We start from the raw sequence: 8,759 nt of genomic DNA on the forward strand, positions 1-8,759 counted from the left end.
AAGGAGGATGATAAAAGGAAAAATTGTAATTAAAATGACAGCAATCATCACCGAATATTCATTGAGAATCCACAGTACTTCAAAATAATGAATTATGAACTCCAATGAGAATAATAAAATGCATTTTACCTCTACTTTTCAAAGTAAACTGGGTGACCGGCATATGATATGATGAGTACTGGGTGTTATAGGCAACTAATGAAATCACTGAACTCTACATCTGAAACTAACGAGGTACTATATGGTGGTTAATCGAACTGAAATTTTAAAAAAAAACTTTTCATTCAAACATAATATCCATAAAAATAAGTACATAAATCTTAAATATACATCTCAATGAATTTTTACAATGTGAACATATCCCTGTCACCAGCACCCAAATTAAGAAACAGAACATGTCCAGTTCTCAAAACTCCCCCCTTGTTTCCTTCTCATTATAACCCCCCCGGGTAGTCAGTCTCCTGACTTGCATCCCTATGAAAGAGCTTTGCCAGTTTTCAGCTTTATGTAAATGAAACAATATAAATAGTATCCTTTGTATCTGGCTTCTTTCCCTGAACACTATCTTTGTGAGATTCAGTCATATTATCCCATGTACTCCATTCATTTTCATTGCTTTATATATTTTAATTGGTTGAAATTCACACAATTCATTTGTCCATTATACTATTGATGGACATTTGTGTTACTCCCAGTTTCTAGCTATAATGGGCAGCACCATTACGAACATTCTTGTAGTGTCCTTATATCTATATATGTATATAGCTACATACCTGTATATATAGATATAAATCTGCTGGGTATATACTGAGGGTAAAATTCCTAGGTTATAAATTACGCATCTATTCAACTTTGATTGATACTGCCAGACGATTTTTCCAAAGGGCCTGTTACATTGTCTTTATTTTTTCTGTTTAAATGTTTAGAAAAATACTTCATTCTAGAACGGATTTTGATCTTTTCAGGAAATAATTTAATCATACACCCCAAATTTTGTTATTGCAAGCTGTATCAGAGTCAATTAAAAAAGATCTGACTATGTAAGGAAATTATTTTAGAGATGTGGTTTACATAAGACATAGTACGAAAAATCAAAAAGCTAAAGAAAAGATAAATAATGTGCAGTAATAATGATAATAGCTAAGTTTGTTTCGAGCAGCTAATGGCTCCCCGCATAAAGGAGACAAGACAAAAGAGGGATGCAGCTTCTTTCCCCCAAATGCCCCAGCATGGGTGTCCTTGTGTCTCACTGGGCCAAAGTCTAGCCATTCTGAGGGCATTTGGTCAAGTTACCAAATGGCATAGCTGTTATGTTTAATACGCTGTTTAGTGCCATATCCTCAGCTCTCAACACAATATCTGGCACAGAGTAGGTGCTGAGTATATAACTGTCAAATGAATACATAAATGAATTATTAATGGAAGTAACTGCTGGGAAAACATCTGATTGGGAAAGATGAGCCTGAAGATTTATGCTACTGACCTAATCACACCATAAAACTGTCTCTTTGTTCTTTAGTTAAATGTGTGACCTGGAATCAGCTAGGTCATCCTGCCCTTCAGGCTTCAAATGAGTTGGCTCAAACCACCAGCACCTATGTCCTGGGAAAGCCAATGTTTACACAAATCCCTCCTGAGAATCTTGGAGGAATTTCCATTTTTATTCATCACTGATGGTTTTATACTGTCAGATCCATTGGATTAGTTCATCTTGTGAAGCATCTTGCCATATTCTGTATGCCCTCCTTATCCTATACTGTGTGGTCTTATACTGGACACCAACTTGATTCCTTTCTGTCTTCAAAATACCACCAGTGCAGTACCATATGTGCAGCAAGTTTTGAATAAGGCTTGGAATAGTAGAGGAAGCTTACATCCTGGAACCACAAATAACTTAAAATTGGCTAGTGGACCACCTTGTTTTAAAATGTGTCAGATATACTGACACCTAGAATCTTACTACTAGTAAAGTGTCTTACTAAAAGTAGATACTTTTCCCCAGGAGTTCCAACCTTCTGACTAATTGGTCAGTCTTCCTTTTCTTGACGCATCTTCTCCCCTTTTCTTCTTTCAAATGCTTGTTAACTTTATACGCAAAAAGTTTTAGTTTTCTGGATTGATCTATTCTAAAGCTCTCTACCTCCCACCTTCCATTCTTTCCACCCTAGCATCTATCTGTCATACAACAGTCAGAGCAATCTTCTTAAAATATAAATCTCCTGCTCCAAACCTAACCGCCCCCCTCCCGATAGCATCCCTCTCACTTGAATGAAAACACAAACTCCTTGCCAGCACTACCAACTCTTACATGCTTTGGCCCCTGCTGCATCTCACACTTCATTGCCTTCTATTCTCCTTCTTACTCACTATTCTCCACTTGCCCTGGTTTACTTGTTATTCCTTAAGCACGTTAAGTTCATTCTGCTCTAAGGCTGTTCTCCTTGATACTTCCTTCTGCTTAGATCTTTACAGCTCTGTGTCTTTCCCACCATCTAGGAATGAGTTGGCTCAAACCACTGCTCAAATGTCACCTCTTCAAAGAGACCTTCACTATCTATATAAAGTAGCAATCTCCTTTCCCCATTTTCTCTATAGCTCTTACCACCATTTGCAACCATTTTTAAAATTAATTCTTTCTATGTATGTATGTATGTATGTATGTATGTATGTATATCTCCCCAGACTAGAACCAGTGTGGTGTGAAGGTAGAGAATTTCCTGCCTTTTTTTACTTGAGTATCTCAGGACCTAAAAATTTACACATAAGCATTTCCTATATATTTGCTGAATGAAGGAGTGAATGAGGGAAATAATACTTTGTCACTCTCTCCCTACTGAACTTGTACTCCAGACTTCAACTTATATATCTGAAGATACCGATTAATATGATTAGCTAACAACAACAATGACAAAAATATGAAGAGCAAAGGTGATATTATGCTTCCTGACTTTAGACTATATTACAAAGCTACAATAATTACAACAGTATGGTATTGGCACAAAAACACGTAGATCAACAGAACAGAATAAAAAGCCCAGAAATAAATCCACACCTATATGGTCAATTAATTTATTCAAAGGAGGCAAGACTATACAATGATGAAAAGACAATCTCTTGGATAAATGATGTTGGGAAAACTGGACAGCCACATGCAAAAGAATGAAACTGGACCACTGTCTCATAACAAACACAAAAAATAACTCAATATAGATTAAAGACTTAAATAGAAGACCTGAAACCATAAAACTTCAAGAGGAAAACAGGCAGTAAGCTCCTTGACACAGGTCTTAGCAATGATTGTTTGGATTTGACAACAAAAGCAAAGACAACAAAAGCAAAAACAAATATGTGGACTACCTCAAACTAAATGGCTTCTGCACATCAAAGGAAGCCATCAACAAAATGAAAAGTCAACCTATTGAATGGGAGAAAATATTTACAAATCATATATCTGATAAATAGTATCTAAAGTCAGGACACCTGGGTGGCTCAGTGGTTTAGCGCCTGCCTTCAGCCCAGGGTGTGATCCTGGAGTCCGGGGATTGACTTCTGCATGGGGCTTCCTGCAGGGAGCCTGCTTCTCCCTCTGCCTATGTCTCTGCTTCTCTCTGTCTCTCATGAATAAATAAATAAAATATTTTAAAAAATAATATCTAAAGTATACAAGGAACTCATATAGCTCAATAGCAAAACAAAACCAAAAAAAACTGATTAAAAAATGGGCAGAGAGTCTGAATAGACATTTTCCAAAGACGACATACAGGTTGTCAACAGCAGGTACATGAAAAGGTGCTCAACATCACTAATCACCAGGGAAATGCAAATCAAAACCACAATGAGATCAAAAAGGTAAGAAATAACAAATGTTGGTGAGGATGTGGAGAAAAGGAAACCCATGTGCACTGTTGGCAGGAATGTAAATTTGTGTAGCCACTATGGAAAACAGTATGGCATTTCTTCAAAAAATTAAAAATAGAACTATCATATGATCCAACAATCAACTTGGAAATATTTATCCAAAGGAAATGAAATCACTAACTTATATGGAAGCATCTTAAGTGTTCATTGATAGATGGATTTTAAAAATGTGGTATTATATATGTTTACAATGAAATACTATCAGCCATTAATATGGCTGATATTAAGAAGAAAATCTTGCCCTTTCTGACAACATGCATGAATATTGAGGGCATTATGGTAAGATAGACAAAGACAAATATCAGATAATCTCATTTATATGTACAATCTAAAAACAAAACAAACAAAAAAACCAAGCTAATAGATACAGAAAAATTGGTGCTTGCCAGTGGTTAGGAGTAGGAGGTGGGTGAATGGGTGAAGGTACTGAAAAAATACAGACTTTCAGTCATAAAATAAGTAAGTCATGGGGACATAATGCACGATATGGTGACTATAGTTAATAATACTGTTTTGTGTATTTGGAGGTTGCTAAGAGAGCAAATCTTAAAAGTTCTTACCAAAAGAAAAACAAATCTGTAACTACGCAAGATGATGATGTTAACCAGATCCATGGTGGTGATCATTTTGCAATGTATATAAATACTGAATCATTATGCTATATTCCTTAAGCTTATACAATGTTATATCTCAGTTACATCTCCATTTAAAAGAGAATTTTACTAGAGGAACTGTTCTACAAAAATGAAGAAAGTTTTTTAGGCAAAAGGAAATTATGTCAGATGATAATTTGGATCTACACAAATGAATGAAGAGCTCTGCAAATGAAAAACACATGAATAGAAATACTTTCCTAGTTTGAAACTACTTTTACAGATCATTGACTGACTAAAGCAAAAATAATAATGAATTTTCAAGTTTATAGTACAGTTGACCCTTGAACAACGTGGGTTTAAACTGTGGAGTTCTACTTTTATACAGATTTTTTTAATATAAATATAGTACTGTAAATGCATTTTCTTTTCTTTATGATTTTAATAACTTTTTTCTCTAGCTTACTTTATTGTAAGAATATAGTATATAATACAGCACACAAACTATGTATTAATTGATTGTTTATGTCATCAGTAAGGCTTCCTGCTAACAACAGGATTTAGTAGTTAAGCTTGGGGGGAGCAAAAGTTATACATGAATTTTGGACTGTGAAGGGGGGTCAGTGCCCCTAATCCTCGCACTGGTCAAGGGTCAGCCATATATGTAAAAGTGAAATGTTTTCACGATAACACAGTGGTAGGTAAATGGAAACCTTCTGTTATGAGTCTTATACTATATGTGCGTTGAAGCTAGACAGTAATAATTTAAAAACGTATATTATAAACCCCGGAGTAACCACCAAAACAGTAAAACAAAGTGGTATAGCTAACAAGCCAGTAATGGAGATAAAATGGAATTTAAATAAAAACTAACTTAACCTAAAAGAAGTCAGGGGAAAAATTTTTTTTAAAATCAGAACAAAAAGCAGATGGGACTGCTGGAAAATAAATAGCAATATGTTGAATTTAAATCCAGTGATATTGATAACTACATCTAAATATCATGACCTAAACAAACTTAAAAGGCAGGTAAGATAAAAAACCAAAACCCAATTATATGCCCTCTATAAGACCCATAAATACTAAGACAAAGATAAGAGTAAAGTTAATGAATGGGAAAAGATACACTATAAAAACATGAATAAAATCAAAGCTAGACTTTCCTTACTACCTAGAGAGAGGTCCATACAACATTGTTCTGCACCCCTGTCATAACTTAAAGGGGAACTTTCACGATGTCCAGAGTCCTGATGTCCTAGCAATGAGGGAGGAGGATGTCCTCAAATTTCCTGCAGCAAGAACCAACTTACATGGTACCAACCTTGACTTCCAAATGGAACACTACCTCTACAAAAGGAAGCATGATGGTATCTATATCATAAATCTGAAGAGAACCTGGAAGATGCTTCTGCTGGCAGCTCATGCCAGCCTTGCCATTAAACACCCAGATGATGTCAGTGTCATATCATCCAGGAGCAGTGGCCAGCAAGCTGTGCTGAAGTTTGTCGCTGCTGCTCCTGGAGGCACTCCTATTGCTGTTTTCTTCACTCCTGGAACCTTCATTAAACCAGATCCGGGCAGCCTTCTGGGAGCCAAGACTTCTGGTGGTTACTGATCCCAGAGCTGACTACCAGCCTCTCACAGTGGCATCTTATGTTAACCTACCTGCCATCGCTCTGTGTAACACAGACTGTCCTCTGTGCTGTGTGGACATTGCCAACCCTTGCAAACAAGGGGGCTCACTCCGTGGGTTTGATATGGGGGCTGCTGGCCAGGGAAGTTCTGTGTATTTGTGGCACCACTTACCATAAACACTCATGGGAGGTCATGGATGATCTCTACTTCTACTTCAGAGATCCTGAAGAGATTACAAAGTAAGAGCAGGCCAATGCTGAAAAGGCTGTGACCCAAGAGGAGTTTCGAAGTGAATGGACGAAGGCATGCAGGTGCCTTCTGTGTCTATTCAGCAGTTCCCTACTGAAGACTGGAGTGCTCAGCCTGCCCCCATTTTAAATTTACTTGAACATCATTTTTTCAAAGACAGGAATTATTAAAGCTCACTCAAGAAAAAAAAAAGGAAAAAGGAAATAAATCATCTGAATATCTACTAAAGACATTGAATTTGTAGTTTAAAAAAATCTCCCCATGAAGATTATGTCCAGCTTTAATAGTTAATTCTACTAAGCATTTAAGGACGAAATAATACTAATTCTATATAAATCCTAGAAAATAAAAGTGGGTGGAATTCCTTTCATTTCTAACATCAGTATTACCCTGATTCAATACTGAAGATATTATAAGAAAAAAATTCACAGAATATTAAGATAATAAACCAAGTCAAAGTTATTTCAAGAATTCAAGGTTTGTTTAATGTTGGAGACTCAGTTAGTGTAAATTCAGCAAATGAACACCCTTTAATGAAGGATTACAAGAAGGTGATAGGGCTAGTTGCTCAACTGGTGTGAAGTTACAGTTATACAAAAAGGGTAAGTTCCAGAGATCTGCTGTAGAACATGGTACGTAGCATTAACAATAAGGTATTGTACACTTAAGGATTTGTTAAGAGGGTAGATCTCATGTTAAGTGTTCTTACCACAAAATAAAATATGAGACATAAGAAAACTTTTAGAAATGATGCATATGTTTATTTCCTTGGTTGTAGTGATGGTAACACAAGTGTATACATATGTCTAAACTCATCAAATTGCATATATGAATTATGTGCAATTTTCTGTGTATCAATTATGCCTCAATAAAGCTTGGAAGAAAAAGGATATATTGCATAGTCCTCTCAAGAGATACACACATACACATACAAAAAATTAGTAAATTTAACACCCATTTCTGATAAAAAAAATTTTTTCAGTAATTTAGAAATAAAACAAAACTATCCTAACCTAATAAGGGACATACACAAAAAACATGCAATTAATAGTGTAAAGATAATCATATATTGCTTCTATTGGATAGAGAGCCCATAAAGAAACCTACACATACATCTGGGCTGAAGGCAGAGCTAAACCACTGAGCCACCTGGGTTGCCCTAAAAACCCATTGTATATTTTATATCATCTACATAAAATAATTATAAATGTGTCCTAAATTGTGGTACCTGGATGACTCCATTGGCTGAGCAGCAGACTCGATTTCGGCTCAGATCATGATCTCAGGGTCATGGGATTGAGCCCAGTGTCAGGCTCTGCGCTGTGTGGAGTCTGCTTGAGAGTCTCTCTCTCCTTCTCTCCCTGCCCCTTCTCTGACTCTCAATCAATCAATCAATCAATAAAAATCTTTTAAGAATATTTTTTAAAATGTTTCCTAAATCAATAAGTAAGCACTAATACTATAAAACTTCTGGGAGAAAATTCAAGAGAAAATCATTATCATCTTGAGTTAGTAAAAAAATTCTTTTATGACACCAAAAGCATAAGCCATAAAAGAATTTAAAAGCCTAACTTCTAAATTTAGACTCCTAAATTTAAGAAGTCAGACACAAAGACTATCTACTCTGTGATTCCATTTATAAACATCCTAGAAAAGACAAAATTATGGTGACAAAAGTGGATCAGTGGCTTCCAGGAGCTGGGGTTGGGGGCAGAGTGCAAAAGGGAATATTTTTGAGGTAATAATGTTCTATAACCTGATTGTAATGGTAAATATACAATTATATATATTTGTCAAAAATGGGAGGCACAGAGACACCTAGGTGGCTCAGTCGGTTGAGTGTTTGACTCTTGGTTTCAGTTCAGGTCATGATCTCAGGGTTGTGAGATGGAGACCTGCCTTGGGGTCTCTGCTGAGCATAGAGTCTGTTTGAGATTCTCTCTCTTGCTTTCCCTTTGCCCCTCCCCACCCTGTGTTCACTTTGCACTCTTTCTCTCTAAAGTAAACAAATAAATCTTTTTAAAAAAGGAGGTACAGGCTTCCAATCATGGAATTAATGTCATGGGGTCATGGGGATGAAGCACAGCACAGCATAAGGAATATAGTCAGTGGTGCTATTTAGTAGCATTGCATGGTGACTGATAGTAGCTATACTTGTGGTGAGCATAGCACACATTGTGCTGAATCACTATGTTGTACTCATGAAACTAATGTAACTTGTGAGTCAACTATGCATCAATTAAATAAATATAAAAATGTATTGAAATGTATACTTAGATTAATTTCCTTGCATCTAAAATATAGACATCAAATCTTTAAAAAAAAAGACAATTCCAAAAAAAAAAAAAAAGACAATTCTAACTA

General features: G+C 35.9%; 1 pseudogene; it reads left to right on the plus strand.

Annotated features, from left to right (window-relative positions):
• Nucleotides 1-4,131: 4,131 nt before the first annotated feature.
• On the plus strand, nucleotides 4,132-6,565 carry LOC112925115 (small ribosomal subunit protein uS2B-like; annotated as a pseudogene).
• Nucleotides 6,566-8,759: the final 2,194 nt, after the last annotated feature.

The sequence above is a fragment of the Vulpes vulpes genome, chromosome 1 (assembly GCF_048418805.1).
Source record: "Vulpes vulpes isolate BD-2025 chromosome 1, VulVul3, whole genome shotgun sequence".
Taxonomy (NCBI): Eukaryota; Metazoa; Chordata; class Mammalia; order Carnivora; family Canidae; genus Vulpes; species Vulpes vulpes.